Source organism: Equus quagga, chromosome 20, assembly GCF_021613505.1.
Source record: "Equus quagga isolate Etosha38 chromosome 20, UCLA_HA_Equagga_1.0, whole genome shotgun sequence".
In the NCBI taxonomy this organism is placed as follows: Eukaryota; Metazoa; Chordata; class Mammalia; order Perissodactyla; family Equidae; genus Equus; species Equus quagga.
In genome coordinates, this window is record NC_060286.1 from 27,807,923 (window position 1) to 27,816,390 (window position 8,468).

Sequence of the window (8,468 nt, forward strand, 5' to 3'; positions counted from 1 at the left end):
CAACAAACAATTACATAGACACAAAAATTGGATTGGTGGTTACCAGCGAGACAGGGGGGAGGGAGAAGGGCAAAAGGGGTGATTAGGCACATGGGTGTGGGGATGGATGGTAATTAGTCTTTGGGTGGTAAACATGATGTAACCTACACAGGAAATGCAATATAATGATGTACCCCTGAAATTTATATAATGTTATAAACCAATGTTACCTCAACAAAAATAAATAAATAAAATAAAATAAATCATTCTCAGAGTCAGTCCCCAGACCAGCAACATCAACATCACCTGGACATGAGAATTTTGGGGCCCCACTCAGACATACTGAATCAGAAACTCTTGGAGTGGAGAAAAGAACTTTGCCTTTAACAAGCCAACAGCTCATTCTGATGCACAGAAGTTTGAGAACCATTGCCTGCCCAAACCATAAACAGCCAGATCCCCAGGGAGCTCATTCTACTGACAACATCTGTGCAAATATGAATCTGCTCTAGTGAATGTCACTTGTCATTAGCTAAAGCAGAGCTCTGTGGTTGTCTTGAGGACTCTACCGGGAAAGCAATCATGTGACGCAAAAATTGACCTGGAAGTCTTGTTTAGTAACTTGATAATTATGCTTTGGATAAGGACCAAAATTCACTGAATATTGATTGATCTACTCCTAAGAAGAGCCTAGTCAAAAAGATATATCTTTCTGTATCTTTGGAGAAAGATTCCTAAAGATATACTCACTGCCGATAACATTCTGAATGCAATACACATGTACATTGATCTATGATACTGTGGTAAACAATCCCTGAAGCTGGTCTGATGTGGCTTAAATTGTTCTCTGGGTCCACTTTAATTTTCTCATTCATTGACTCATATAAATAGTCAATCAACAACTAAAGCATTGAGTTTCTACTGTGTGCCATGCACAGTGCTAGGTGCTAGGGTTACAACTGTAAGATAAAAGGCAGACATGGTCTCTGCCACCAGAGACCTTATTATTCAGTGGGTGAAACCAATGTTAATTAGATAATCAAAGAAACACATGTAAAATCTCAACTGCAGCTGCCAGTTATAGATAGACTGTGCCGTGGAACCTGTGATAGTTGGAATTTCCGTTCAAAGGTCAGGGAAGACTTTCTTGAGAAGAGATTATTGTCTCTTGAGATCTGAACAATGAAGTTATTTTTGACTCCTATGTTTATTACTGACTTCCCCTTTCTCTGAACTTATAATGCATTCAAGTTCAATAATACCACACAGTCCATTGAGCTTTTATATTTGTGCTGCAAGTTACCTAGGGCAGTCTCTTAAATCCCATTCTCCATCTGTGTTCTTGATCTCCCATAACACCTAGTGTATCACACTGATAGATTAGAGTCCCAGTGAGAGTGAGATAGTGCACTCATTTGGTATAATTGAGGAAAATATAATGAAAGCATTCAACACAAATGCTTGGGTAGCATTCCAGAGCTAACAAGACCTGGGATCTGTTACTGCCCTTAGATTTGAAGGGAAAAGGGAGGGAGTGGGCATCAGAACGCAGAGTGATGCAGCAATAGGACGGGTGCCTAGCAGGCACTTGAGGCATTGGTGGAAAACATGGTCTGTGTCAACCCTTGATCTAGTAGGTAGTGAGTTTGGGAAAATACCTCCAAACTTTACTACTTACTCCCCACTTTCCAATTTCCTGCTAATGCTTTCCATTGACCATCTCCAGCTGAGAGCTAGAAGACAAGGGAAGTCAGTGGAGAAAGTCTATAAAGGTCAGCTTCTAGGAACACAGCACAGGATGGAGAAGGGTAGATAGTGAATCTGGAGGGGTAAATGGAGCATATCCAGCATAAACAATAGACATGTACTAGACAGTTAGTTAGAAGAAAATGTTAAACGATGGTCTGAGAATTGAACAGTTCTTAACTATAACCCAATGTCAGCTATTTAACTTCTCTGAACAAAATTTTCCAGTCTGGACTGATGAGATTATGGGGTTACAAAGTCTGGAAGTTACTTTCTAAAACTTTTTCCAACTACATAGAACTTCTCTGTTCCTGGGCTTCAGATTTTTATCCTGTCGCTAGCTGGCAAGGATTTGTCTTTCAGTGATAAGGGAGTGGGAGAGGGTTTTTCAATACTTATGTCGAGCAATACAGGAAAGTAGTAAGAGGATAGATGCATGGTCACAACCCCCTTAATGCACAATAAAACAAGACTACTGCAATTTCTAAATCCATCAAAATTCTCATAATGGTTGAGTACAAAAAAAATTATCTATAATCATGAAGTAACCTTCTTCAGAAAGTAAAATTTTATTTCTATTAAGTGGAACACAGAAACTTGAAAAGAAATGTGGTGAATCTTCACAACAACTCAACCAATGGATTAAACCCTATGAAGAGGTGAAATGTTTTCATGAAGCTCATTTCTCATAGCACTTTCTTGAAAAGCAGATATTTAATTTCAATTTTCTAACTTTTTCAATATTACAACCCAACTAACTACTCCCTAATTAAAAAGCGTATTTTAAAATTTAATTTAGATTTCCACTCAACAAATATTGACACTTCATGTCTACTGAGCATTACTTATGTACTAGAGACCATGTAAAGCACAGCGAGAAATTCAAGAACGTGTGTCCTCAAGTGTTACTTGAAGTTTATTGGAATTTTTCCCTTCATAAATTATGGCAGATATATTCTACATATATCTAGAATACAGGCAAAATAAGCTATGAGAACTTGAAAAGGTATAAACTAAGAAATCTGTTTTTATATGCTGTTAATAACGTTTTAATAGCTGCTTTCAGTCTAAAGGTGGTTTCATATTTACTATCTCTTTTGTGCTCACAAAGGTTATGAGTTCATTCCTGTATAATTATTTTTGACCCTTGTAGGTGAAGAAACTTAAGTTCAGATTATGGAGGCCATAAAGGGTTGAAACCAGGTTGTTTGTTTGAATCTGTTCACTTATCCTAATTCACTATGACTCTTCTTCTCAAAGAAGACAAAGACTAGATCATCTTTTTGTAAGGATGAGAAAACAAGGCAATGTAATAAATGTGAAGGATGGATTCATCTGAGTTTGAACCTACCTACCTCAGTGCTAAAGGTCTATAGTCTACATTTTCTAAAATATGGGCCAATTTCCTTCTCCTATCTGGAGCGAGAAACATTCTCCTCTGTCACTTTGCATGAGAATGAGAGTGTTAGCCATGTGTCAGGACAAATTTCAAGAGTGGTAATTACATTTTTGTTTCTGCGCATCCATTAAATTGCTGTCGTGTTCCCAACCAAGATAGCAGCTCATCTATGACAAATGAAGTGACCCCCAGCCTTCTATCTGTCTGAGTCTGTTACTCATGAAAGTGCTAGGGGTGCACATCTGGGTGGCAAAGCACGCATGTAAGGACAAGCTCATTTATTGTCAGCAATCAAGGGCATGAAAGTCCCTGTGCTGAGATTCCTACCAAGATGTGCTCCTTGGCAAAGAAAATGTCTTCCTTTCCTTCTCTCCTCTGCTTCCTGTAAATGTCTAGGGAAACTGGCATCTGGAAGAGAGCTTGAGTGCTATCTCTGAGCTCTTGTGGCTGGCATCTATGCATATCACCAGTGGGACTCCTGCCACGTTAATTGCAGCCTCCTCAATAGCCTTTATGTTTCCCAAGTCTCCAAGAAGCAATTAGCAACATCCACTGCCTCAAATGGAGTCACTCACGGAGAACTCATTCCTAAACTTCTCTGTTATTATTTGGTCTCGAGAAACACACTTTCTCCTCCTTGATTACTGAATGTACTTGGCAGGAATACAAAGTATACTGCAATGGATTAGTGGCAGATAATCAGATACATTTTTTTAACAAACTTGATTGCAATCTAACAAACAGAAAATTTCTCATATCCCAATATCACTCAATTAACATACCATGTGACCAATACCAAAGTCAAATAAGTAAACATTACCTGCATGCTAGAAGGACTTTTGGTGTCTCCTCCTAGTCACCACATTCCAGGGGTAACCATTATCTTCACTTCTAAATCCATAAATTAGTTTTCCTATTTTGACCTTTATACAAATGAAATAATGCTGTATGCCCTCGTTATGTATGATTTCCTTTGCTTTCTATTGTATCTGTGAGACTTGTCCATCTTCTTTTGCATAGCAGCAGTTTGCTCAATCTTACTGTCGAATAGTAATCCATTGTAGGAATACACCAGAATGTATTTATCCATTTGACTACTGGCAGCCACTTTGAGTGGCTTTCAGTCTGAGGTGATTACAAATAATGCTACTATGAACCTTCTCATATATGACTTTAGTTAACCATATGTATGTGGTTTTGCTGAGTATACAACTAGGAATAGAACTGGTAGATAAGAGAAGATGTATATTTTTAGCTTTGGTAGATTTGCCCAAATAATTTTCCAAAGTGATTTTACTGAATGACACTCTCATCAACAGTATATGAGAGCTCTAGTTGTTCACAGTTTGTCAGCACCTGGTTTTGTTGATCTTCTCTCATTTAAACCATTCTGTGGGTTGCCTAGTGATGTTTCATTTTGGTTTTAATCTGCATTCCTTTAATCATAATAAAAATGATTTTTTTATATGCTTATTGGCATTTATATATTCTTTTTTATACAGTCTCTTTTCAGATCTTTTGCTCATTTTTTTTCTCTTGTGTTGGCTATCTTTTTGTTATTAATGGATAGAAGTTCTTTATGTATTTTAGGTATAAGTCCTTGTAGGTATATATATGATCTCTTCTCCCACTCTAAGGTCCAATTTTCATTATCCTAATAGTGTATTTTGTTGAATAGAAGTTCTTCTTTTCAATGTAGTCCATTTTTATCACTTAACTCTTTATAGTTGGTGCTTTGTAATGTCCTATTTAAGAAATACTTGCCTACTCAGAGTCATGAAGATGTCCTCATATGTTTGCTTCTTGAGAATAAAGTAGTAATCAAGGGTTTTCTTCTTTTAGTATAAATTAGGGATCAAGATTAATTTTTATCCCACATGGACTTCCAATTTTCCAATTGATTTAAAGCTCTAAAAAAGAAATCTCTTCCTTGCAGCCCTTCAGCATAGTCTTTGCTATAAATCAACTGATTACATATGTATATGAATCTGTGTCTGGATTTTTTCCCATTGGTCTACATATCCTTCCTCCTATACCATACGTTCTTAATTTCTCTGGCATTATAGTAAGTCTTGATATCTGACATTATAAGTCTTCTAACTTGGCTATTCTTTAAGACCATCTTGGTTATTTTGGCCCTTTCCATTTCCATAGACATTTTTACATCAGATTATCAATTTCTACACAGACAAGCATAGATGCACAGATGCATAAATTCAAAACCATCTGAAATTTTTTGTTGTTCTTGCATTGAATCCATAGCTCACTTGGTAGAGAATTAATATCTTTATGATGTTTGTCTTCCAACCTTTGAAAGTGGTAAATACTTCATTTATTTAGGGTTTCCTTAGTTTCTCTCAGTAAGTTTTTAAGTTTCATGTATAAAAGTCTTTATAGTTTCTTAAAAAAAAGTTTTTTATTAGATTTATTCCTGGTATTCTATTTTTTGTGCTGTTGTAAATAATATTTTTAAAAATATAATTTCCTAACTTTTAGTTCCTGGCATATGGAATACAATTTATTTTTGTATATTGACATATTCAGAATCTTACTACATTTACTTAATATCTAATATCCAAATTTAATTACTAATTAAATTATTCCTTACTATCTAATTTTATTACTAGTTTAATTACTACTTAATATCTAATTCTAATTACTTGTATCTAATTTTAGATTATTTTGGATTTTCTTCATAAACAGTGATACAGTTTCTAAACAGTTTTCTTTATTTCATTCCTTGTGTGTTTTATCAATTATCTTGCCTTTTTGTAACTACTATAGCTCATAAGACATCCTCTTTCATCACCTCATATTATTATTATTATAATTATCAGTATTATTATTGCTGCTGCAGTTTTATTTTATAGTCTATTTATTTGTATATGCTCATGCATTTACCCTTATCATTACTTTTTCTCCTTCCTATAGGTCTGTTTTTCCCTCTGAGATCATTTTCCTTCTGCCTGAAAAAATTTCTTTTAGTATCTGCTTTAGTGTGGATCTACTGGTAACAGATTCATTCACTTCTTCTATGTCTAAAAATGTCTTTATTTTGTCACTACTTTAAAATTATGTTTTGTACCATGTTAAAGATTAATAATAATTCCACTATCTTCTTTCATAATATTAATTCCACTGTCTTGTAGCCTTTGTTATTTCTGTTGATATGTCGGATGTCAGATTGTTGCTGATTTGAAGCAATACATGTTCCCTGGACCCTACCCCCGACCCTCAACCCCCTACCCCTGCCCCAGGCTGTTTGTAATATTTTCTCTTTGATATTGGAAATCAGCAGCATTACTTTATTGTGTTTGGGGGTGCCTCTTCTCATATTTGACTTGCTTGGCCTTTGAAGTGCTTTTTGGATTTGTAAATTAATATCTTTCTTCAGTTTTGAGAAGTTCTCGCCCATTTCTTTTCATATGTTACTTCTGCCCCGTGTTTTCTTCCTGTACTTCTGAGATTTGATTGAATGCCAGATGTTACACGTGATACATTGTAGAATCTCAGAACCGTGTCATCTCTCTCCAGAGAGATTTCGTTTTATTTCTTGCAGATCAGCTGGAATGGGAGCAGATAATCTTAATCTAGCCAAGGAAAGAACAAACTCCGGGCTGTTTTGCAATTTTGTGAGACTGGATATATCTCTAATTTTCTACTACTCATAAGTATAGTTCTTCTTGCATCTCAGTTGAGAGCCTGGGATGTTAAGAGGCTGGGACCTGAACCACTTCTTCTGTGCATTACCAAGCACCTCTCCTTGATGCGGGGACGGTGAGCCGACGAGTCGAAAGAAAGATTTCTTGGACTCTCAAGGTCTGGCAGTGGTGCTCTTTTATTTAGAGAATAGTACAGAATAGCATGGGGACAGGACCCATGGGCAGTAAAGAGCTGCAGGCATGGGGACAGGACCCATGGGCAGTGAAGAGCTGCAGGCATGGGGACAGGACCCATGGGCAGTGAAGAGCTGCTGCTGCTGCTGCTGCATGGGGACAGGACCCATGGGCAGTCGGAGCTCCTGCTGCTGCCCTGAGTTGAGGGTTAGGGCTAAATTTATAAGGCACGGGTACGTGACTTATTTTTACTGGAAAAAGAAAAGATGATGTAAAAAGTCATTAAATGATTTCAGTGTAGATGGGGTCTGGTTATTGTGCGGTCATATAACTTTAGATATGAATCTGGTCATATAGATCGGCACATAGGTGAGGATGCCCTGGGCTTCTCTCCCTGGGGCAGCCCTAATTCATACCATAAAAAATCCACCGGGTCATATAGTTTGGCATGTAGGCCAGGTCACCTTGGGCTTCTCTACCTGGGGCAGCCTTAATCCACATCATCCTGACTGGAGATATTCAGGATTTAATGCAAACCTTTCAGGCTTTTATATGTATGTAACAATAATAGTTTAAACATTGGAACAAGGAGTCGCTAGTTAAGGTTAGTTCTGTATTGTACTATCAAACTAGTGATAACAATGAGTCGTCATATAAAGTAAATTAGCCAAAAAAAGACTCTCATGTATTGATATCAATTTATAGGATTTACTTATACAAGTGCAAAATAATAAAAAATGACGAAAGTTTCAGTGATTATTGCAAAAGTATAACAATGCCATCTCTTGTGGAAATTTAGAAATTGGCCTTGATCATGACATAGTGTGGTTTCAACTTCTATTTCTTCCTTGAATGAAAGGCACAAGAGCTTTTTGTCAAGACTAACAAGTGAAAATTAAATCTGAATTTCAGCCTTTTTCTTAAAGTTTCAAATACATATTGGAACTAGAGTGAAAAGTGCAGGAGCAGACTCTCCATATCGTCAAAGCTGATTCACTCAAAAGTCTGAAAGTATTTATAAATGTGTAATTGATGAACTTTCATGATTCGCCATGGGTAAATGCAACGAGGTGACTAATTATTTCAAAGAATTTTAAAATCAGATGTAGAGAAGTCAGAGATCATCTGTGGAGAAGGAGATTGCATGGCCCAAAGTCCCTCAATTAGCTCTCGCATATGTGAAATTTTAGATTTAGTTGTTATCTCCTGTAAGATTAATAATTGCTTTTCACATAACAAGAAGCCTTTTATGCTGCAGATAATGAACAGTGGTTTTCATCAACACAAAAAAGAGAAGATGAAAAAAGTGGATTTAATTCACCTGAAGAAGACACTAGACAAGCTAACACGTAGAACTTCCTCAAAATAATGGGAAATGTGTTCTGAAAAGAGCAACCTAATGGTGGTTACAGAGATCTTTAGAATACAGCAGGCTGAACTCCATCCCTGGTGAAAGAAGCTATCTTAGTAGTTGAAAGCCTTTTTTTAGGAGGTTGCGGACCGTGGGA